The 25,081-nt window shown below is 46.7% G+C and overlaps 1 protein-coding gene and 3 long non-coding RNA genes across 4 annotated transcripts in view; all 4 read right to left on the reverse strand.

Annotated features, from left to right (window-relative positions):
* SYNPR (synaptoporin) overlaps positions 1 to 25,081 on the reverse strand; it is a 91,612-nt gene that overhangs the window by 38,755 nt on the left and 27,776 nt on the right. The gene's annotated exons all lie outside the window — the stretch shown is intronic.
* LOC311441817 lies at positions 4,769 to 11,791 on the reverse strand. The gene is made up of 3 exons (XR_014696229.1): positions 11,647 to 11,791; positions 6,447 to 6,519; positions 4,769 to 5,710 (listed from the first exon to the last, which is right to left on the reverse strand). It is a non-coding gene; the product is annotated as an uncharacterized lncRNA (long non-coding RNA).
* Positions 9,800 to 11,431, reverse strand: LOC311441818. Its single transcript, XR_014696230.1, has 2 exons — positions 11,175 to 11,431; positions 9,800 to 10,552 (listed from the first exon to the last, which is right to left on the reverse strand). It is a non-coding gene; the product is annotated as an uncharacterized lncRNA (long non-coding RNA).
* Positions 14,007 to 19,582, reverse strand: LOC311441820. The gene is made up of 3 exons (XR_014696235.1): positions 19,485 to 19,582; positions 14,831 to 14,926; positions 14,007 to 14,426 (listed from the first exon to the last, which is right to left on the reverse strand). It is a non-coding gene; the product is annotated as an uncharacterized lncRNA (long non-coding RNA).

A 25,081-nucleotide genomic window follows, 5' to 3' on the forward strand; every position in this document is an offset into this window, starting at 1 on the left:
AGCAGGATGCAGGTTTAACCAGAGCACGACAGGTGACAGCAGGTGATACTCTATCCTGTCCCACAGTTCCTTCAAACAACACTGCAACACAGGCTCTGTGATCGAAGGAGATCCAGGCTTGATTTTTTATTTTTTTTTATCCCAAACCGTGACACGCCATGAATGGATCAGGTCTAACACTGCTGACAGCAGATGCGTTGGTGCTTGCTGATATGGCAAAACTCTCCTCGGGATGCAGCAGGCCCTGCAGCACTGGTGCTTGCTTTGGCTTTATTAGATTCCTTTGGAAAACTTCATTTGAAATATTGGATGGGACACTTTACATTGCCAAGCATAAAACCAGGCTCTGCCAGTGTCAGCACTGCTAGGACATGTCTCTCTGTGCTGTATCAGAGCTTTCCACTTTTGATTAAGCTGGGAGTTTCAGAGCAAACTAAGATGCTTCATGGGATTTGAGCTCCAAACTCCTTTAGATACCACTGCAGAGCTGTACACATCCAGCAGATTTCTGCCAGCTTTGCTGCGCCACTCCGGGGTCTAAGGAGACTCAGCCCCTGCCTGCAGAAGGTTCCTGGCCAGAGCAGCTGGAAGGGATGCAGTGACAGCAAGGGCTGCAGCCCAGTGAGAAAATCCTCCTCCACTGGGACAGAAGCAGAATTAGGAGGCATCCTCAGGAGGACAGCATGAGACAGGGCTGCTTTTCTCCCAGCTGCACTTTGCCATCTCCTCTTACATCCCCCAGCACAGCACAGGATGCCTAAAGCCCACATGCTAAGTGTACCACAGGGTACACTTAGACCCTCTTACTGCCGTGCTGCTTTGCTCTTGGTACATGTGTTCATATCACCCCAGCAGCCCTGTTTCACACATCCCACCACGCAGAACCTGAGCTGGAAGGTTTTCAGCATAGAGCACCACGGTCCTCAGCTCTGCCCGTGGCTGCATCACACCTGCCTGGCTGGGCTAAAGCAGGAGCAGGCAGCTACATCAGTGCCCATGCCACATTTGCAGGACCTAATTAGCACTATCAGAGCCTCCATCCCAGCTGTGCTGTAATGAAAACATACCTGAAGCAGCCGCTGCAGATAACCCACCAGCCCAGGGAATACTCACAGGGGCTGCCCGTTTGCCAACGGAGATTTTTCACATGTCCCTCTCAACCTCTATTTAAATTTGGGAAGGCAGAAAATTAACAAAGTCTGAGATCTAACTGGAGGCCGTTTGTTTTTCCCATGGAAATGGAACGCTTCCTAATGAACCTCCCCTCCCCCTGAGCCGCCCGGCTCTGGATGCAAATATTGCTGCGAGTTTATCAATCTGCGCCTTGTTTCACGCTGTTTGCAATGCTAATGAGTAAACCAATTTTGACATATTATGTAAGCCAGTTTCTGAAACAGAGATTCTTGGCAGGCCAAATGTAAACACAGACACCCTCTTGCATCCAATTTAAATGAGCATGTTGCTGAAAGCACGGAGGGCTTGATTCTGTTGACTTATTCCTGATTTACTCCAGTGCAAAAAAAAAAAAAAAAAAGTGGAAAAACAAAAAACCCACCACCCTTCAATTCAATTACTAGTGCAGCAGCAATTTGCAAAATGGATCTAATTTTGTAACATGGAAATATGCTGGAATAAGCTAATGCAGGGTGGTGACTGGGGCACCGTGTGAGCATCAGCACAGCACACGGCCAGGAGCCCATGTGCCATTCCAGATGGAGTTAATGGAGGAGGTGACAGCTCTTCCCTCCTCACCTCCCCAACCAAACTCAGGTCCAGGTAGGGGACAACCCAGAGGGTGACTCCTTTTAGCCTCCCGGCTCTTCCACCATGGCTTTGCAAGAGGACCTTGCACACCTTGGCAGCCCCATGAACCACTCATCACCTCATCCACTCAGCCTACTGTGAGGTCCCCAAACTGGCACCTGGCCCCAGCACCAGGACAGCTGGACACCCTTATGGATGGATCATATCCAGCCTTTGCAGGCTGTCCGAGCAGCAGAATGACATGCTGGAAGGCACACAGGTTGGATGGCAGGCTGCGGTGCCCAGCAGTGCTCTGCCCAGTGACAGAGGGATGAGCCAATGCAAATTTAGGGGTAGTAGAAAGAAGGTGGCATGCATTTTAAAGGCACCTTAAAAAAACAGCTCTACTAGAGAGCTGGACAGGATTCATTAAAGTGAAGATAAGCTGGAATCAAATCTCTAATTTGCACTTTTCACAATACCATCTGGAACATTTGCATCTGCCAAGAGCACAGCGTATTTCTGCGGAGAAGCAGAAGCAAATGGGGTTGCAACATACCTGGAGGTGGCCTTTGCCCCTCTAATGGATCTGGGCATCTCCAGAGTGTTTTAAAGCTAAAACACAAGTGTGAAGCTGAACTGAGCTGCTCCCGCCACAGCAGAGGAAAAGAAATGAGATGCTCTGCTGTGAGGTTGGGTGTGCTGCTGCAGAAAATATTTATTACACGTGTCAGAGATCCTGCCAGGCATCAGAGCTACAAAGCCCAACCCCACGTTCAATCCTGTGTCACTTCACAACATCAGGACCAGGATGTCATTAATCATACCTGGCTCTTTTGCATTATAAAACAAATGAAAGCACGAGGAAGAATACTTTTAGCCTCCAAGCAAATATCCCATCCTGAGCTTTCAACGATGACAGCAAACCTGAGAGCTCTTTCCTTCATGCTGCGCAGCACTTTTAAGCTACGACCATAAGCAGCCGAAATGTCACACATTTGCTGGCTCATCAAGTTCCACCCTGCAATTTTGGAAGTACACAGTTGCTAAAGTAATTCAAGGTTTGAGCATTAAGTTTTTTCTCATGCCATACCTATACATGAAAAAGAAGAGGACAGTGCTCAAAAACAGGGCAGCTGACAGGTGAGCATCACTTGGGATGGAGACAGCAGGGAGATGAGCTGCCAGCACACTCTGCAGCAAAGACTAGGAAGAGAAGAGGCCCTGCAGACCCCAGAGACCACACAGGACCTTGCCCAAACTAGTCTAAGCCCAGCTCTTTGCCAGGCATCTCCCACCCCTCTAAGCATGACTGGTTAGAAGTCTGGCTGCTACTGCTGGCAACTCCCTTTGGAAAGCCCTCACCATCCACCCAAACACCTCCTGTATTTCTGATGGGGTTACTGCCCACTCCCCCAGCCTGCTTTTTCTTGTTGTTTTCCATGTCTTCAACATCAAGTACTGTTTCTGCACTTCTGAAATACCAAAGACTAGAAAAACATAGAACAAAAATAACCTGAAAGCCAAGTGGGCACGGACTGGATGATGAAAACAGCACGGAACAGGAGTGAATCAGATTAATTTCTATTGTAATTTTTGTAGCTATTTAACAGGAAGAATGAAAAAAAAATCTAATTACTGTCAACTGTAAGTTTTCAGCTTCCCAGCCAGCAGAGTGCTGTTATTAAACTACTGCATAATTGCCTCTTTTACTCCGCTTCCCACAGAAGTTGTGTTATTTCACTCATAGTTAAACTCATAATATTGGCTTCATAACTAATCCTGTCAATTGAAATCCCCGGGCTGGTGCAAGGATAAAAATAGCTGAGTTGTTTCGTTCCTCAGCTTTCCTTCAAAGCCCATCTCACAAGAACTGGGGCCGCAGCTCAGCAGGGCCATGTCCCTGACCCACAGCTACCTGCAGGAATGTGCTCCAGCTGAGCACAGGGCATGGGGACAGAGATGACTGCCCCCCTGTGCTGGGCAGGAGCTGTCCTGCCCATCTCTGCCTCTTAAGAAGGAGAGCTGAGGTGAGATATTTAACATCGCACAGCTGAACCCCACCTCTAAGCCCCAACCTTTCTGCCCACCCCAGGACTTCAGGCTGGTGCTGAAGTTTAGGTGATGCTTGCAAAGGCTGCAGGTGCACAGAAAGCAGGGGTTTCTGCCTTCCCCAGACACCAAGCACTAGGTATTTATCTCACACACAAGACCGTGCCAGGGCACCCAATTCCACTTTCAAGCAAAGAAACGGAGATGAATGATCATTAAAAGAAATACTTATCTGTGCACTTACTCAGGAGACTGCCATAATGCACTGGACTTCCACCCACATGAATTTTGGAAGTTTAGGCTGCCTGAACCCCTACTTGCTCCTTGTGTGTTGGGCAGACCCTCCCTGCTAACCCCAGCACAGTCCTTCCCTGCAGACAGTGTTTGCTGCAGGAGAGCCAGGACTCCACATGGCAGCACATCCTCCTGCCAGCGGGATGCTTCTCTCGCCCAGGACACACAGCAGGGCTATAACTTCCACCCAGCTCAGGTTTGGGCGAGGCAACAGGGCTGGAAAGGGTGAAGGAAGGTGGCTTTGATCTCACACCCAGCCCTGCTATCCCCAGCTCCGTCTCTGGAGACACCAGCCCTGTGCCAGGGATGCTCTCTGGTGGGCACGCACAGAAACTGCTGAGAGCAGGCAAGGAGCAGATGGGAAAGGATGCAACATCCAACACAGGCGTCTGGCCAGCAGCTGCTTCCCCTGCAAGCCCAGGACCCCAGCTTTGCCCTCCGACAGAGCTGCAGAGAACAGGAAGCAATACTAAACCCCTCTCCTAGGGCTTCCACACACACCTAGAGCAGCTCGGCACCCATTCAGCTGCTTGCTTGGCTGCGACTGATGCACAGCCCAGAGCACAAAACAGCACAAAACACTCCAGCTGCACCCCGTGCCTGCAGGGGAGCCACAGGAGATGGCTTCAGCTGAGTGTTTTCCCTCCTGGCAGAGCCACCAAGCAGCAGCAGCACCACCTTTGCTTTCCCGGTTGAGATGAGAGGAAGGAAACTCATTTATGTCATTGCACAGTCCCTCGGTGCTCTCACACAAACCAGGGCTGCTCCTGGCAAGCCCAGCCTGGAGACCTGGGTGTCCCCTGGGGCTGGGGCCAGCAGCCCCAAAGATTTAAAATAAACACAGCCTGATGTAGTTCTTGTTTTCTCACTGATGTTTGTGCAAGTGAACCTGCAGGCTGACAGCCCTCCTTGTCTAGTAAGCCTCAGAGCTGCAGAGAAGCTGTGCTATAGGCCAAGGTTAGCCCTGCTGGTGGTGGCACTGAACTGCCAGTGCCTGGCCTTGGGGTCAGGGGACAGAGCCCACGTTCTGGGGCCTGCCTCCACACCTGCAGGACATAGAAAGGATGAAGGAAGGAAAGGCTCAAGTACCAGGATTGAAGGAAGCCCATTACCCTGGGTAAGAACTGTCCCTGCACAGTTCTCTAATGATGTCCAAGTACAGGAGTAGAGGAAAAGGCAAAGGAAAGTGAAGCTGCCAAATATGTGGGCAGCAAAACCCCAAGAGGAAGAAGCACTGGTGAGGGGACACCACGTGCAGACACTCAGAGCACCACAGCAGACAAGGGGGTACAGGCAACCTGCCTCTGCTGGAGCTGACAGCAAATGCCTCCTCTTGGGATGCTCAGCCAGGTCCTCGAGGAGACATGGCAAAGCAATCACTCTCATAAAGCAATCACTCTTATCCAGATGTACATCCCTGGGTAGCAGTCCTTTGGTGCCTCAAACACTGCTCTGCTCTTCCTCTGTGTCCCCAGTCTCCAGTGCCTGTGGCATGTCCATTTAGTTCTGTCAGCTCTTCAACCCCCAAAGAGAAGGAGGAGTGAGAGTCCCAGGCTGTCCTCTGCTCCCCCTGATGTGGCACAGTGTGTTCATCAATCACCACAGGTCCTTCGGGAGGAACCTGGAAGAGGAGAGCACAGGCCACGTTAACACTACATAAATCAAGTTTTTGAAGTGTAACTTTCAAATTTTCAAAAATCTGGTTTGAGCATGCAAGAAAGCGTGCTTAAGGTCTCACTATTCCCCAGATTAAAGTACTCTAGGTGAATGGGTAAAAATGCATTTGAACTGATGATTTGACCAGGGGAAAAGGAAAAGTGCATTTCTGCTTCAATAGCACCTAATTAGCAGTGGGATTTTAGATGCAAAAGCAAAACATAGGCCTTGCCATCAACTTCTCATTTAACAGTTCAATCAAAGAAGTCATCAGCCTTCCTTGGTGGCTGTAATTGAGGGTTTGCACAGAATGCAAGGACTGTTGTGCTTGCAGCTGAGCAGGGAGCCTTTCCTTTGGCAAATCTTGTATGCCTGGGTGAGTCTGCAGGCCACATCTGACTAAAAGAATTTTTCAGCCAGCTCTTAGCACAAGGCTTGCTCCCAGATGTGGGGCATCCCACTGCTCCAGCTCCCTCAGAAGTAGTGGGTTGACCATTTGGTGAAAGATTCCACCTCTCTAAGGGATGCCCAAGCAGATGGCCACTTTCTTGGTCATGCACTGCCCTGTCTCTTAAGCTCTAAGACACATTGACCATGGAAGGTCACAAGAGCATCTCATGTAATCCCAACACTCAATAAAACCCAGCCATGCCCATGACAGAAAGTAGCATTATCCTTTTTTTCCTCTGGCTATATCTTACCAGAATCAGCAGCAGCAGGGGTCTTCTGAACATCAGCTTCAGGAGGGTCGGGTGCTGAGGTACTGTATTTCCCCTGTGAACGAAGGGGAATGGTGCATTTTTTAAGTTCTGCGTTAGGCAGCCGCACAAGTCCTCTAGGTGGAACTTCCCTTTGGAGCGCAGGAGACTGTCCTTGTCCAAGCATCAGAAGGTGTCTGTGCAAGTCAGCTCATTGTCCTTAGACTTTAGCACATTTTTGTGAATATGAAACTCAAGCATTTGTTATTATTTCTTGATGTGAGGAGCCCCCCAGCAGCACCCCAGTTTGCCCAGTCTCACGCAGTGCACTCAAGCTCTCACCTATGAGCTCCATGCCAGTCACTTCCAGTAAACGGATCTTAAGTGAGCTGCCCAGGATCAGGAACTCCTTCTGAATGAGCTGTGGTATTTATAAATCCATCACACCCCAGCTGTTTCAGGCTACTACTGGTGGCTCTTTGTAGCTCTTTCTACCCCATCCACTAGCCTAGCAATTTACTCTTTTATTCTCCAGGCACATCACTTATCTTGGTAGAAAAGCAGTGCCTGCTGCTGCCATCTAGATGAGCTCCACCTCATTAGCTCTCTGTTTCGTTATGAAACTTGGCTGTAAACTTATTTGCTCTCTTTCTGCTCACACCTCTCCGTTTCCCTCTCTCTGCTATTATCTCTCTAATTATATTATTTCATCCTGTAATGAATGTAGCGCTTGTAGGAACGATGCTCTGCAAAATTACCTTCTATTTGCATTTACATCTGAGCTTTTATCTTTACACAGAACAGATAAAGAGGGATGAGGAGGGATCTGACAGTTACCAAGAAGCAGCTCTGGCTGAACTTTTAACCAGCTTTGGAATTACTAATGCTTTTTTTTCCCCGCCCCCCCCTCCAGTCTCTCCTTCTCCCCCACTTGCATTTGTCACACCTTTGGCAGGAACCCTCCACAGCAGCCTCTCCTCCAGAGGCACTGACAGCTCTCTGCTCAACCCAGCCACCTGGGCCACCACACCTGCAACCACAGTCAAATTTGGTTAGACAGGCTAACAGGGCTAAAATCCATGGGGAGGAGGAAGGAGTTCAAATAATGTGATCTTGTAGGCTTCATTTGCTTCAGAAATCAACTTGGAAAATACGGCCAATCAAGACTTATAGAAAACATAGGTTTCAGGGAAAAAATAAATAAAAAAAATTACTGTATGCTGACTAGTAAAGCAGCTAACCCCACATGTGGGCTATTTATGCAGCAGTCAAGTAGTTCTGGTTTCAATGCCAACATGAAAGCCACAAGCCCCCATTAAGCTCTGAAATTCAGTATCTTGAAACTCTGCATGAGATTCCCCCACACCATCACTACCCACCGAGGGGTAAAGTGCTTCCAAATTGGATTGTCCATCCCTCCCTAAACAAATTCCCAGCTCCACAAGATGATAATCTCATCTTGGGAGCTGAATCGTGAAGCATGTGAGACAAGGCTGTGAGCCGATGATCAAACTTTATGAAAATGCCCTAGCTCTTATCAGGAGAGATCAAGCTAAGACGGATCAGAGAATTGAAATCTCATCATTTCATAAATCAAACCACCGCCTGCATGCTCCCAGTGGCTGTCCAGGAGCACTCATGTTTGAAGGACTAATTGCAAACCAGTATGGTTTTCTTTGCTCTTTTCCAGAAGATAAATTAACAGAGATATCACAGAGATGCTGTTCTCCAGGCAGCAAGCCATCGCTAGGTCTGCCCAGGTGAGCCTCCCGCATCTCATTTACCTTACCAATGCAGTGGAGGTTTGCAGACACCTGGTTTTCTCTCACCACAGTGCTTGCCTGGTTTATTTCCAGTGCAGCAGAAGCAGCCAGCTCTTCCCTGCCATTAGCACAGGATGTACTGTGCCCCTGATGCAAGGCACTGCTCTGCAATCCTCATCCCTCCAGAGCAGCAACTCTGGGTGCTGGGGCTAACCAAGCCCTGGTGTTCACAAAAGGTTGCATGTACTCTCCGAGGCAACACAGGTATTGCTTATTTATTATTTCTTAAAAGAAAACTTCCAGAAACAAAGTCTCTTTGAAGCTACGCCACCCAGCCCAACTGTGCTGAAGCTGGCCAGCGAATTCAAAATTTATTTCTGCACATTGCTGAGGATCAGGGAGCCAGCATGCACACAAGCTGACTCACAGCCGAGTTATTTCAGCTGATGCTTAAGACAGGACTTGCAGACAATAAAGCAAACATCCTGCTCAAACTAATTGCCCTCCCCAGAAGCCAGGCAGGTAGCAAGCCATCACTTCAAACCTCAGCTAGCACTCCCAGGCATCTCTAAGTGCTTGTCTCCCCTTGAGGCAATTAACTCCTAACTCGCTGACAGTTTCTGTCTCCAAGAAGCAGATCCTAAATTATTGGCACAGGACTTTGCACTCATATCTCTAGCTTCTGTGCTCTTATTCCCTTTCATCTGCAAGGCTTTGCATGGGTTTGTGTCTGGGCGTGTGTTTTCTCACACCAGTGGATTCATTATTTATGGGGCCGAAAGAGCCAAGCTGCTCAAATGGCTGCTCATCATTTAGCTCTTCTGCATGTCTCTCAAAGGCATAATAAACATTATGGGAAAGCAAATATCAGGCTCCGTGGGGTTACTTGAGGGAAAATGGAGATGCGACCTCGTGGGTGCCGTGCAGAGGGTGTGCCACGTGCCAGGCTCTATGCTGGACCCCATGCCAGCAGCTGGCACTGCCAGGTCTCAGCCCTTCCACAGAGCCCTCCCTGTGCATCCCCAGGGGTCTGCATGCTCCAAGGGATGCTCTGGGTCAGGCACCTTCCCAGCATCACCAACATGCTTGGTTTTAACAGCTTTGCCAAGCAGCACTAGAGGGCAGAGCTGTTTACCCTCAGCATATCTGACACCAAGTAAAAAAAACTAAAAGTATGTATTTTCAGCAGCATCTGAATTCTAAATGACTGCCCAATCTGCAAGCCCATTAATATGCAAAAGTCACACAGCACATTTCTGTCTAGAAGTCACAAGCACAGGCATTAACAAGCCAATGCCAAGCCTGGGTTTCCTTGCTCTGACTGCTTTCCCAAAACCTGGAAGACACCACGTGTGGGGCTGCCTCTTGCTGGCAGCACTGCCAGCCTGGGCTTCTTGCAGTCGAGGACACGGGGTAATTCCAAATCATCTCCATGATGGGCAGATAGCAAAGCCTGTTTAATTCCCATCACCGATTTTAGAAAAAGACCTTGCAAATCAGCAAGCTTTGATCAGAGCCCTGAGATCACAGACCTCACCGACACTCCCCTGGCCAGGCTTGCAGCTAAGCCTCTCAGCAGCTGAGAAACGCTTCTGAACAGACACAGTGTTCCAGGCTTTATTTAGCTTTGATTTTGAGAGCAGAGAGCTCGTAGGAGCCCCCCCAAGGCAGTAAAACAGGGCTGTTTGAGGGTACATCCACCCACCCACACCAGGAGCCTTGGTGAGCATCTCCACCAGTGACCACCACGGCTTCCAGCTCTCAGCTCACTGCACCTCATGCAGGAGGGACAATAATCCCCAAACCTGCCTGCTTGCCCTATACAATCCCAAAGCCTTTGTCTGTCATAACAATCCCTAACTTTCTTATTGCACTTTGCTGACGTGCTCCTGGAACCAACTGCCCAGGGCCCGGCTGCTTGAGGAGATGTCCAGCTGATGGGCAGCAACAGAGCAGCGGGGAAGGAGCACTGAGAAACCCCAGCTGAGGATGCAGGTCCTAAGAACCCCACTCAGATATCATTTTCTTATTATTTCCCCAGTGCACACACAGTGTGCTTTTCTTTATTATCACCAAAATCAGTCACCCTGCAGGTCTGCCTGCTGCCGGGAAGGGAAGCGGAGAAGTCTTATGTGGAAAGTCACTGTTTGTTCCAGAAACAGGGGAACTTGCTTATGAAGAACTGTAATGCATTGTACCGGAGCACCTGGCCCTGCTTCCTACGATGGCACTTCATAAGAAAACCTCTCCTGAGAGGGAAGAGAAAGGCCTGCAAGATACAGCTCTGAGCACAGTGCATTAATGGCTTAGGTGATGGCATAGAATAAAGCCGGCGATCTTGATAGTCTGAAAAAAAAAAAATCTATTATTAATACTTACAGAGCAGGAAGGAAATTATAGTTATATTGGTTTTATGTCTCAGTCACACTTTGCCCCTTGCCACAGTTACTTTGCACCACATCCCTGCCTCCCAGGCACAACCTGCATTTCCTTCCTCGCAGAGAAAAGGCACCGCATTGACTTGTTTTTGTGCAGAACTTGCTTTTAACATCACCCAGCAAAGAGGGTTGGCAGGGTCCTCAAGCAGAGGCCAGGCAAGCTGTTGCCCTGCCCAAGGCAGGGGCAGCTATGCCATTTCTGGCAGATGTTTGTCCAACTTCTGACCCCCAGCAACCGCAATTCTCCAGCTTCCTGTGGCAAATCCATTCCAGTGTTTCTCAGCCCTCATATTCAAGTTATACATCCCTTAATATCATTTCCGCTCATTCCTACCACCAAGTATGTAAAAAACTGTCCATTCCCTTCCTTTCTGTAGCAGCCCTGGAGAACCCATCCACAGCAATCTCATCTCCTTGCAGTTCCCACCTCTCAAGACTAAACAGCCTTAGTCATACAACTTTTTTCCCTCACAGCCTCTATTCTCAGAATATTTTTGGTGTGCCTGTCTGTGCTCTGCTTCCCCAATTACCTCTTCTTTTGAAGGCAAAGCCCAAAACAGGATGCTTTCCCAAGGTCTAACCAGCATGGAAGGACTGCTTCTCTTCCCCACGAGGCAGCTGCCATACCCCACACCTACTTGGCTGTTCTGCACCACCACCCTTGTTCCTTCAGGCTAGGAAGCAGCAGCCCACAACCAGAGCCTGGCCTCAGGGGTCCCTGTGGAGTCACAGCCAGGCTGTGCTGGTGAGGTTGCTCCTGCACCTCCCCAGAGGATGCTTACAGGAAACCAGATGGCTCCAGATATTTTCTCCACATCAAAGCCAACTCTTAAATTACCTCAAGGAGCCACCAGCCTCTTTCCACTGGCTGCATAATGGCCCAGGCAGATTACGCACCACAATTTAATTACCCTAAGAGCTCCTGATCCCCTTACTCACTGGCTACTTTGGCTTGCCTCGTGCACACTTTGAGTCCTACCCTGCACATCTCCATTTACTCACGTGCTGCAGAAGAAGAAGCCACCAGCAAGGACCAGCTTTAGGTCTGACTTACACACACACATTGCCTGCTCAGCTTCCAACCATACCAGCCACTAGGTACAGAACTGCTGCTCCTCCCTTGAAAATCACAGCTCAACAAGCCTCTGCAGATGGGATTAATGATGGTCTCTTAAAATTTCAGCCTGGTTGGCCTGGAATCACCTGCACCGAGTTAGACCTTCAGCTCTGGTGGGCTTATTTCAAGCTGCCAGGCCAGGTGTGGCTGGGTTCCTCCTTCTGCTTTGCACAACACTTGAGCATCTTTTAGATTGCAGCTGAACTTCCCTCACCCCTTATTGTGCACTAAACAATTTGGCGTGCAGCTATCTTCTTCAAACAGAGTCAGGCAGAACATTAAGATGGATATTGTTCCTGCTCCCCAAATGATTATAAACAAATTACTGCTGGAAGGAGCAGCATTATATTATCCTAACATTAGATCCATTTCTTTGGCTGGCTGTATGGTTGCTGTCTAACTGTGACTGCGCTTGGCATGGGCAGTGGTGGTCCAGCTCTGCTGGGCTCATGTTGTAGAATACTTACATTTACTCATTTGACTTACATGTTATCTCCAGGTCTGCTGCAAGTCTCATTAAAAAGTCATAAATTATGAGCAATAAACTCACAAACCATACAGAAGGACTAGCCCCGTACCAAGAAGAACACAAAATACTAGCACCCTACATAAAATGAAGCAAGGCCAGACAAGGTCCAAGCAGCATTACAAAGCTAACACCCCCTGATGTCCACGACCAAGGCTGAACCTGGTTCAAATCACCTCAGGTTTTACTGTACACCAATTCATGACTACACGTACCTGCAAAATCTGCTTGTGGCAGCACATATGGTAGTTGTGCAGCAAAATACCTGAACGGCAGAAGCAAATTCTCATGATAACCATAAATGCTCAATTAGCTTAGACAGTTTTTCAGTGCCTGCTCAGAAGCTGTTTGACTATTTAATTATTTAAGCGTATAGCAGCCTTTTTGTTACTGCAAAACTGGGGCCTGTCATCAGGCGATAAATAAAACACACACAAACTGCTACCTGAGAAGCATCAAGAAGCCAGAGAAGCCCAGGGCCTGGACAGATTTAAGATCAGAGCATAGCTGTCACTTGGCTGTGCCTATCATCACGTTAAATGTGATGGGCACGATACCTGCTCAGGTACTATCCAGGCATAGCTGGACATCCAAGAGGAGCTTGTGAAGGGGGCATGCAGGTGCTATTCCGTGGGGCAGTTTCATGCAGCCTGTGCCCATTCTCACCCCCATGATGCTCTCCATGCCCACAGAGCCTCCCTCTCCTGGTGTTGTCTCCTGCAGTGGGCAGGAAAGGCACCCAGCACAGGGGCTCAGAGGTACAGGGCCAGGATCTTTGGGCTGGGGAACACACTAAGCAGCCTGGAATCTCTTTGCCTTGCACCTGCAGCTCACCTTTTGTCTCATATGACTGCCTTTTTTATTTTATTTTTTTTTATTTTGAAGAGGTATCTCACCAGTTAGGAAAAAAAAAAAAAAAAAGGACCAAAGAATATCCAATGTGACATTTAAAAACTGAGAATCACCTTGTAGCTGCAAACCCACATAATGAATGTACCCATTTGCTCCTCTTGTATCGTGCAAGTATTTTTAAATTCAGCTTTCATAAAAACATGCTCCATAAGAAAGAAAAAAAAAACTCTTTATTTGTAATATAACAATTTGATTCTCTTTTATGATGTTTGCATAGTTTTGTTTAATTTTGTAGAAAACCAAAACAGAGACTGGGATCAAAGACAGTGATTTCATTAGAGCTGATAGGTTTTATAGAGCTCTGCAAAGTTCCACTGTTGCCTGAAGATGTTTTAATGCCGGAAAGATCTTTGCATTTCCAGCCTGCCAGTTTCTGTTAAAATTAATAATTGCAGGCATAAATGGGCTGCTGGTTCTTACCTGAGCTGTGACTTTAGCACCCAGCTCAGAGGTGACATTCTCCCATCTGCAGCAGGCAATTTGGGGCAGGCTTAGAAATGTCAGCCAGGTCACTGCCAGCAGGTGACACCACGGCCCATGCCTTGGATTAACCAAAACTGCAAGTACTTCTCTGTACCTCCGGAAGGGATGAGTGGGAAATTGAAAAAAAAATCAATCACTAGTCTCATGTTTATTTCAGCTGATCATGAAGTCTCTAGTTATTTTCTTAAATTTTCTTTTCCTTGTTTTTGAAAAAAAAAAAAAAAGAAATAAAAATCCGCTGTAGTAGGGTTGTCAGTGACAAAGCTTGACAATGTTGAGCAGTACATAACCTCAGATGTACACAGGCTTAAAGGAGGCTTTGTAGGCAGTGTTACTAAAATACAAACACATCCAGTCAGCTTTAGGGTAATTGATACTGTTTGTGGCTAAAACTAGTCGACACAAAATCGAACAGAGGTCACAATCTGCCCTCACCTTTGCATGTATAAAGTGCTGGGAGGCGATGGGGGAAACAGGCTATTATTTACAGGGCATATAATTAAAAATTGAGTATAAAATTTCCCGAGGCCATGCCTAGGGCCCGCTGTTGATATTACGTTCCCATGTTAGCACAGACACCGAGATGCAGTTCCCTCGGGAGATGCCTGGCGTGGCCAACCCAAGGCCAGGTATTCACACCCTGGAAGAAATATTTGGCTGCTTCTGTATTTTTCTCCTTGTTTCTCTGGAGCACAATTATCCTGGAAGGGTGAAGTTCAGTCGATCCATTCCAAGCTGGGCTGGCTGCATTGAATCAAGATTTTAGCTAATTAAAGAACTATAGCAAAACAATTTTGCTCCCTCCCTTGTTCTGAGGTTTGGACCCAGGAAAGCAGAGAAGCTTTGAGACTGTCACGTCCAGGACTCCTTCTGGCGAGGCTGGCCTTGCTGCCAGCCGTGGTTATTTTGGTGCCTGCTCACGGCTGAGCAGCAGCAGCCCTGGAGGCATCTGATGCAGAGGAATTTGTTCAGAAATCTCACAAGCTAACAAAACATGAAGTTCTCAGCAACCCCCTCTTTGAAGAGTGTTTTTCTGAGGAAAACAAAGTTATTTCTTTGCCAGTTCTCCATTCCCCTGAGTACCCAGCTCCACCACCAGAGATGATGCTGGGATGGGACCGCCACATCCTTCCAGTGACACCACTCACCCGGGCCTTCAAGCAGCCTCCATGGTATTGCTCCTGCACCAACTTCAGCAGATGTGGCTTTCCTCAGTGCCTCTGCTATTTTAAGGCCCCCATCCTCTTTGCAGAAACATATAAAGAAACGATAAAGGCATGTGAGAGCCACTCCAAAGTAAAGGCACTTTGAAGCCTGGGTCACTTCTGAGGTTTCTGTGAGCTCGGCCAGGCTTCCTGCTGGGCAGAGATGCAAGGGAGAGCTGCTCCCTGCCTTGGAGCTTGGCTGTGCTTGCTGCATGCCCCCGTGTGTCCAAAAATAAATGGAGATGCTCCATGTATCACCAGGACAACAGCCAGGGGGTTTTAGGGGAGGTGGCATGCAAAGGAAAAAGCCAAGGCTGAATATTCCCTGGAGCTTACAGCAGGTAAGAACATAATACAGATATTTAGTGATCTTGTTGTTGCTATAATCCAGGCAAAGTCACAGCTGAGTCCTTCTGGGGCTTTGATTTTAAAGCTCAGCCCTTGTAAACATGCTGGCTGAACGAAGGGTATGGATAAAGGCAGCGGGAGGTTTTTCTTCTGCAAAGAGCAGGGAAAAAAATATTTTATTGAAAAAAAAAAATCACAAAAACAGACTTCTATTTAAGCAATTTCTTTCCAAAATTTTGGAGAGGATTTCATTTCCTCTTGAACTTGACATCAAAGCAGACATCATGCTTGGGTTAATAAGCACAAGAAGCGAAACCAATTAAAATATTACTGTCACCGAAGGCAGACCTGACTGGGTATAACAGCCTGCCAGATTTTCGCTGATGTGGTGATGAAACACAAATATTTATGAGCCAAACGCTGCCTCCACCATCGTTCAGAGCCCTCTGTGTGTTCCAGCACCGAGTCAGGATTACAGCAGGGGAGGCTCGTAGCAGATGAGCTCTTCGCCTCAGCCCCCCCTGCCAGGGGAACAGCAGCAGCTGCACTTTGTCCCTACGCCTCTCCTCTTCATCACAGCATTAGGCAAATGCGAATGAAAGCGTGAGGCAGAGTAATAACACTAAGAGTGAAAAATCCGGAGATAACTTTGAAGTGATGAATCCAGACGCTGCACAGAGAAAGCCTTATTCATACCACAGCAACAGGGCCCCTGCGTTATTAAAAGGAACAGCCTTGAGCTCCCGGCAGACAAAAAGGAACTCTTCTTTACAGCCAAGGCACAAGAAGAAATGGCTTGCCAGCCTCTCACCAAAAGCCTGTAGCCAAGCCAAGAGCTGAGCCTCGGTGATAGCCCAGTGTCCTGGAAGAAATGTCCCAGCAGTGCAAATCTCTACCTGAAAATTACACCTACCTAATTAAGAATATATTCCTCCATGTCTATGACATCTATTACTACAGCTCAAGAGGGATTTGTGCTGTTTCATAAATATCACCGTTGCCTGCTATTAGATATCCAGTAAGGCCCAAGTCACACGTTTGAGTTTAGGCACAGAAATGTTTGTTTTCTGCATCATTTGAAGGCTTCTACATTACAGAGTGCAGCAACAAGTGCAGCAGTTGTGGGGTTGTGTCTGTAAGTGAATCACTGTAATTCTTCTGACATACTCCATCATGCACTTTTTATGTACCATACCAAAAGCTCCTCAGCTCAGTTCACGTCAAAGCAGGCTGCCCTAAGACTGGCAGCTTTCTGTTGTAAGCTTCTATCATCTTCATAGCATGGAGTTCCTGAGAACTGAACGGAAATAAGTAGCTGGGGTTACTGAGGCACTGTTGTATTTTTCAGGAGGTTATGGGTCTCCACTGTGGTACAGAGTAGGAATAAGTTAGATAAATCCTTGTCAGGAACAGTTTAGGCTGATCCTGCCTTGGGGCAGGAGAATGGCCTCAATGAACTCTCAGGATCAAAAAGGATGAGAAATAACTGAATCACATGGGAAAAATGTTACTGATTGGACGAATAAAGCTGAGTAATTACTGCATTACCTTTCTATGTCTCTAAATGACAAGAGATTCTGTAAAGCCAAGTGTGGTCTTGGTTTTGGAAAGACCACACTGCTTTTGCTGAGGAAAGAATTGCTCATTTCAAGCATCCTATTCCCAAATCCACTTTCTGGGTCACATACTTGCTCCTATGTAATGCTCACAGAGGAGGAGTGGCTACAGATCTTTTAGGAAAATGATAAATTTAATTTAAATTCTACTGTGATCTACACTGCATCCTCAGAAGGCTGTGGGAGAATACAGCAGCCAGAAATGAGAAGTGAGCCAGTTATTAAGTTCAAGCAAGATGTTAATTAACCTCCAGGAAAAACACCTCCAAACCTATAGGGAGAAGGAAGGAAGGGAATGGTGCACGACTCGGCTCTTGTCTCCTGCCCAGGTCACCCACTGCCTTCTCCACACAGAAGGAGAAGGTGTAGCCGCTATCTCTACAAAATATGAGCAAAAAAAAACCACCTTAAACTAACAGAGAGGAATTCCAGCTTGGCCTACAGGGAAGAACCACAGGTCAGTTGAAATGCTGAACCAAAGATACTTTACAATCTCAATACCAATTTGCCCACTGCCCTCGGGACAAGGCACTGACTCCCTGCTCTGCCCCAAAGGGCCAGCCCCAGGGCATCGGCATGCCCAGAGCCATGGATTTTCACAGGCTCTGATTTCTCTCTCCCTGCTTCACAGCCAGCAGCAGCCACTGAGAGCAGACGAGCCCATGCTGCTAGCATTTTTCTGAGGAACAAGCATTGGAAATTTGCTCTTTTTATATTCTTCATCCATGAACACAGGCCCCTCTGGGCTTCCAGTGTGACCACTCTGAAGGCAGCCTGCATGTCTCTGTCAGGGAACGGCTGGGTGTGATCCTGCCTCTGACACATGGGCACTTATTTGCCATCAGTCTTCACTGATGGAGAAGGTCAGCTTGCCTCCTTTCTTGCCTCCAAGCACTTTGTACTTAGTCCTTTGCAAAGAGCATCCTTATACCTGCCTTTAATGTTAGGGTGGTTGCAGTTCCCAGATAAACACAGATTCTCCTCATAGGGAATTATTTCAAACTGTCCCATATTCCCCCCCTTTTTTTTTTTTTTTTTTTGTTATATCCTTTTCTCGTAGACAACATGTGCACTGGTGAGATAAACTGGCAGCAGGTGAATGGGCAGGGGAGTGGGGATTTCTCACATTTTGGATGTTACAGGAGGCAAGCACAGGAAATCATGAGTTCCTAGAATCGTTACAACTCTGCTGTGAAGCCTCAGCTCGATCACAGCACGAGGAGCAGGAGCTCACCTCGAGAAGGGATGAGTTGTATGCAAACCTTCCACCATCAGCATCTTGCTGTCTCACTGCAGCAGCACAGGCTTCTTTCAAACCACCTTAAATACCATTAAAATATCACTCATAACACACTAATTGTGCGCTAATCCATGCACCTTTGGCTGTCTCAGATGACAAAATTATAACCCATAGTACAGCAAGTGGGGATCATTGCTCTTTGTACCAAATAGCTTTTCCCTGCACTCAAGATCATCATGAGTAGGTTTTTATATGCTAAATTTATGCAAATAAATGCCACTTTGGCAACTTCTTTTGTCAGCACTTTTATGACAAGTTACATACATAATGCAATGAATCTGTCCTGCTGAAGAAAAAGGCAAGCGTTTCTGAGGAAATAAGAAAAATTTAGGGAAAATATTCCAGTCTGGAACAACTGTCAGCACCTTCAGAAAGTTATTCATTGTTTCCTTCACTGGTGAAATTTATTGCAAACAAAAGAAAAGAGAATTAAAAAAAAAAAAAAAAAAAAAAAACAACAAACAAAACAACAAAAAAAAAAAAAAAAAAAAAAAAAACAGGGAGAAGCAGAGAAGCCTCCCAGTGACCAACCTCTGCACAACAGCCCCCCACCCAGGATGCTGGGGCTGCTCTCTGGCACAAGCTGGTGTTCAGCAGGAGCTTTGGCAGCAAAGCCTCCCTCTTCGCAAGCTTCCCAGGGCCCTGACTCACCGCCACAAACATCTGTGGCACATTAAGCTGTGCATCTCTGAGCTGGGAGAGCAATGTCCTCTATCTGACTAAATAAATCACATTACTGCTTCAACAGACATCACTGTAAGGACTCGATACCCAGGCAGATCTTGTTAGCGGAGCTCCTCAGCCCAGCACCTCGGAAGAGGTTAATCCATTTAGTCAAGCCTTGAAAGATCAGGCTGCCAGCAAATTTCACCATATAACACCTGGGATCTGCACAGGGCAGAGATGTTTGGGTGATATTTTATTTTTTTGAGAGCAGAACATCCTTACCCTACAGTGGCATCTCCCAGCACGAGCCACAACTGGTGGCTATTTTGAAGTAGCTTTCTAAATCACAGCTGCAGGCAAAAGGGATCCCTCCCTGATTTTGATGGGAGCATGAAGTAGGTTGTTGCATAGGTAAAACCAGGTATCTGTGTTTGTTTTGTTTTTCTAACACACCATGATCTGCTGACACATATAATGCAGATTACAGGCTCTAAGTACATTAAAAAAGGTCAAAAAGGTCAGTATCATAAGGTTGTCACAGGGCAAGGAGAAATAAACATCTTTCCTTAAATTTTCTTATAAATAATGAAAATTTGTGACTCTTCGATCTGCTGATGCTGAATCAGCTGCTCCAGCTGAGAGATGTTATATCCAAAATATTCTGTACCTGGTATCTGAAACAGCAGATGTTAAAGGTCCTCCATCCCCAGACACAGCATTTTTGACCCAGGAAAGTCTCTGCAGTTATGATTCCATCACTGTTCCCCTCTAATGTGTAAGAAAAGAGCAATATGTCTCGTTGGTTTGCTTTTAACCACATTTTATGGGATTCAATGTAAACAGAGCCACCTGTGCAAAAACAGGAGACTCCAATTAAAAATAAGCTCAACTGCTAAGATGACCCAGCTGCAATAAGCACAAGGAAACACAGCTCCCAGCCAGAGAAGGATACATCACTTTTCCCTGTACTCCACTTTCCTGATGTGTGCACGTGAAAGGCTGTCTGCCAACCCAAAGGAGAAGATGGACAGAATGTCAGTTAATGGTGGGCTTTTATATGTTCATATTCCATCTGAGCAATATGAAGAAAAGTGAGTTTGAATGCTTAATATTTTCACCTTTATTGAAATTAAATATTAAAAAATAAATAAAAGGTAAATAAACAAAACCACTTGCTGCACATTCAGAACAGTTTCAAAGGTTTACAGTGATTCCAATGAACCCCACAGATCACAACAAATACACTTGGGTGTAAGTGTTTTTTAAAAATTCACCATGAGTGGCTAACGTTACTGTCTTTGTCCATCACAAAAGCCATATGAGCTCAAAAAGACATCACCAAATATTTTAGACCAGGAAGACTCTTTATTGACTGCTTCTGAGAGGTGTACAGAGACTTTGTCAGGACTGGAAACAGCTTTCATCTTCATCCATGCTTACACATTGTTAAAAATGTAATATATATGTAAATGTATATATCATAGTATATAGATATGAATATAAATAATATCACAGACTTCATGAAACAAACTCACAGCAGTACAAGCCTCCCCACTGGCCTCTGCACCAATGAAAGCACCAAGCTGCTGGACCGCTTACTAAACACAGTTGCCGTACAGCACAAACAGCAATACGTGCAAAATCACACGCGAATGTATCTTCCACCCACCAGGATAAACAAAAAGGTTTCCGTAGAACACAAATAGAGTGACTTTGATATTACGGTGCCTGGGAACGCAGAGATAATGAGCTGTCACAGCCAGGAGCAGCTCAGCACCAGCGATGCAGCTCCGCATGGTCACAGCTCCCATATAATACCGATTGCTTCAGCATTTCTGTCGGGATCAACTTGACACCTCAGGCAGTTTGGAGAAGAACCATTTAGACAACATACAAAATCCAACCACATCCAGAGGAAACTAATTAAACAGAAAGTATAAAATACTTCTAAAGCATTAAATGATGGCTGGAAGGACACCTCAGTACAACTGAAGTGACCGCAATTCAGCAAAGCCTCTGTTCTTCTGATCCCAAAACACTGGGAGCTTAGAGCATTCAGGAAACATGTTTGATTGTTAATCTCTTGCAGTGAAACCATCGTTGGAGAAGGACAGCAGCAGCGATACCTACTGAATGATCCTTTCATGTCACTCACTGATATAATGATGCTACACTTACTTCCATCGACTAGAAGATGTGCTTATAAGGGATAAAATTTTACTTTCAAGAAGCCTTCATAAATATGTTAACTTTTTTTTTTTTTTCTTTTTGCAGTTTTGGAACTGCAGCCACTCTATTTTTCGAGGGGCAGCAAGGATCCCTCCTGCAGCCAGCACAACCTCCCCGAGGCCGTCCCACTGGCTCTGCAGCAGGGAGCAGCACCCAGGGCCGGCCCCAAAGAGCAGTTGGGGCTCATCCAAACCTGCTGCTCCCCAAGCACGTCAGCCCGGCAGGCCCTGTGCACAGAGGTGCTTGCACCCAAACAATCAGCAACTCCAAAACTCCCCTGAGTAAAAGCATTCTGCCAAGCTAGGTGCTGGCAGGTTTAGCAAGTATGGATAAGTGCAAGCATGCTATTGTCATGTCAGTAATGCATTCCTTTATGTCTCTGTAAGATGAGCCAGATACAAATAATACCAAACTTATGCATCTTGTTAAGTATGCAATTAACTAATCCAAATTGAACTGGATAAGAATTCAGCTGAGCTTAGTCCCTGCTGCAGCCTGTTCTTCCCCAAATTCTTCATCTGTTACAAAAAATGTGCTCTGGGTGACTGGAGAGGAGGGAACCAGCTGAATGCAAGGACTTGGGGACAGCTCAGGGACATAATCCTGCCTGCAGAGCCAGGGCACAACTCCTGGTGGGGTTGCTCCCATCACTGCACACAATTACCTACCAGGTTTTTCTCTCTGCAAAACCCTGGAAAACAAGCACCATAATTTGGAGCCTTTTGCACTCGTTAGTAAACAGCAGCAGATTCTGCAGGGAAGGGCAGTTGTTGAATCTGGGTCACCAGAAAAGCTCATGTTTTTCCACAGCCGGCCAGAGCCTGCCACCAGGTGTCACTAACTTCTTGATTAACGCGGATCTGATCTGAAAACGCTCCTTTATCTGGATATTTCTTACCCAAGGGGACGACTTTCACGCATACCACCAGCAACCAGAAAAGATGCCCACCTTCCCCTCCAAAATCAGATGGCACAAGACCCACTCTTGTACCAAAGCTTTCATTACGGCTGCTCCTGCCAATGGCATTATGTCTGCAGCCATTCCTGCAGCCTGACACCTTTTAGAAAAAGAAAACCTAACCCGACCATGGAATTTAACTCATCCCCATGAAGGATGTTGGGGTTAAAGGTATAAAACAACAGGGTTAAAGAGCACCTTGGGAAAGGGTAAGTGGTAACTGCAAAAAGCACAGTTAACTGTCCTGATAGCTGGAGCAAACGGTGCTGGGACAGCGACTTCCCATGTCAATCAGAAATAACACAGAAGTGGAAGCAATGGAAAGAAAACAGCTCAGATGGTGGGGAAAAAAAATCTTTCCAAACAGTCTCATATGTTTGTGTGCAGGCATGACATTTCTACAGTCAGCTCAGAGTGAGAACTGGAGACAAAACATGAGTTACTAATACCTCTGTATCCGTTAGAAAACTACCTGGAAGGAAAAAATAAATAAAGAAAAGATATCACAGGAGGTACTGTGCCCCAGTGGTGTACTGTCCACCACTGCAGTGCCAGGTGGACACAAGGTGGAGGCAGGGGCACACAGAAGCAGACCCCAGCACCAACTCCAGGCACGCTGCCACCACTCTCGGTGCTCACAGGCATCGCCACACTGTGAAGATGATCAATGAGGAAATATTCCCGCAGCATCCAGACACTGCCTTGTCATGTGAAAGGCACTCCCAGAGGGGCTTAAAGCTCTCTTTTTATTCTGATTTGAGCTGCCATGGATACAAATTTCTCTAACTGGGAACAGACCTTCCCTACTGGTTGATGAGCCCCAGGTCCTTTTGTTGAAGCAAGCAAACCCTCAGAGGGTGACAAAACCTAACAGCAGACTCAAAACCCTCAGAATCATACGGAAATTAGAACTTTCTGTTCTTTGGAGCCTGGCCAAATGCCCCCGAACTTACAGCATCACTCTGGGTGGCCCTCATTTCACCATAACCCTTTGAGACTGTCCCCATATTGCCCACCAAAGACATTACCACTGGCAGCACTGCTAGGTTCAGGGATGTTGTTGTCCACATCCTCATATAAGACCATCCCTGAAATCTGAATTTTTTGCGTTTGCTTCATTAGGCCATGCAGATGCTGAATCTGAGAGAGACACAAGATCAGAAATGATTTAACTTGTTTTTGAGGCACAACTTTATATGTCACCCATTCGAGGAAGACTTCAGCCTTGGAGGGCCACCAAAGCCCCATATCGTCTACATCAGGCTTAAGCTAAGATCTTCCCACCAAGCTGCAAGAAACATTGAAAGACTGTCAGTTGTAGTTAAAAAGCTGAACGTTTTCAATTAAGTACAAAGCTGCAGGTAAACATGCCTCTGTTCTGTATTGATTTCAAAGATGTTGTTTAAGATTTGCAGCCCTACCTTGCCTGATAGCAACATAAAATCTCAAAGGTATTGCACAAGGTGTAAAAAAAACAACTTGTCATTTGGGACAACAAAGCAGAGATTTTGCCCGACTGAAAAGCAGAGGTGCCACCTGCGGTTTTAGGACAGGGGAATTAGCTGAGCAGTTCTGGCAGGATCTCCAGCGGTGAGTGACTTGGTGTGCTGGGCTCATTTCTCATCAGGAGTTACACATTTTGCACCTGCTCCTGGTTCTCTGCAGAGCCCCAAAGATGCTGTATTTCGCACAAGGAAATTGAGTCCACAGCACATAACACATTGCATATTCTGCTGAGAAAAACACCACGCTATGGAGGAGTGTGGTGGGTGATGCAGAAATGTCCCAGGTTTGGCCCTACTCCTGCTGGGGATCAGGGCAGCATCTTCCTCACAAGCCAGGATGAGGCCCCTTGCACAAGCAGTACTCACCAGCAGCTGAGTGTTTTTCTCGGGGTGGGTATCTTCTCCTCCGACAGAGCCTGGCTCAAACAAGCAGAGGCCTTGTGTTCTGCTTTGATTTTGCATTTCATTATCCCACTCTTCACAGTGAGCAGATGTGAGGAGGCTTTTCGTTTTTTGGAGCATTGCTATCTGCAGACTGGGTAGAAAACACTGCGTGATACCAGACAACTGTCCAAATACATCCAAGTGCTATATCCTCTTATCCCTTGACCTCCTGCTTAATCTAGAAGTAATTCCAGACCTCCCCCTTTATTGAATTTTTGTATTTATGATGAAGCCCAGGTTCATTAGCAGCATCGGCAGAGGAAGAAGTTTGTCATATTATTAAATCAGCAAAGGGGATTCAGGAACCCTGGAATCACTTCTCAGCTCAGACACTGGTTTCCTGCACAAGCAACCAGTCTTTTTGTCCTCTTGCCCTCCCATGCATTAAACAGAGGTGGAAACTTTTTCTTTCTCCTTCCCTCCTGCTTGTACAAGCTGTGAGGATGGTTGGCAGCGCTTACTATGAGCCACATTTCAACACAGCAAAGGGTGAAGTGAGTGCCTAACCCACACTGAAGGGCTTTAATTGTGTTTTTATCAATGGTGAGTCACTGCAAGTCAAGAACTGTGACAATATACCCTAAATCATACAGGATTACCACACTGTGTCAAACAAACATATAATTAAGCGGCTTTAATATGTTAACAGTTTGGAATCAGATTAGTGTTGTATTAGGCTAATAGAGTCAGTCCCCATTAATCCAGATGAATTGCCCAACTCTGTTAGTTTATTTAGATTCTTTTTGTCCAGAAATTAAAAAATATAAATCTAATTCTCAGCAGAAGGTGCACGTGCTGTAGGGCAGGATGAATTCATGAAGATATCTGGGCACGTGGATAAACCAAGTGCAGCTTAACCGGTTCAACTGCACAGTGCAGAACTAAACCCCCTAATCCTCTGTGATGAGATTTTTGTGCTGTATGAACACAACGGGTACCACGAGAGGAGACAACGTATCTGGGAGGCACAGTCCTGAAGCAACAGCACTGAGCTCCCCTGGGCTTAGCACTCCTCCAGCACCAGTGTTAGAGCCTAGCACCACCTCATCTTGCAGACACGGCTAAAAATGCAGGCAGACAAGGCACAGATGCAAGCAGAAGATGCTGCCTGGCTTCCCCAAGCTATCC

Source organism: Aythya ferina, assembly GCF_964211825.1.
Source record: "Aythya ferina genome assembly, chromosome: 10".
In the NCBI taxonomy this organism is placed as follows: Eukaryota; Metazoa; Chordata; class Aves; order Anseriformes; family Anatidae; genus Aythya; species Aythya ferina.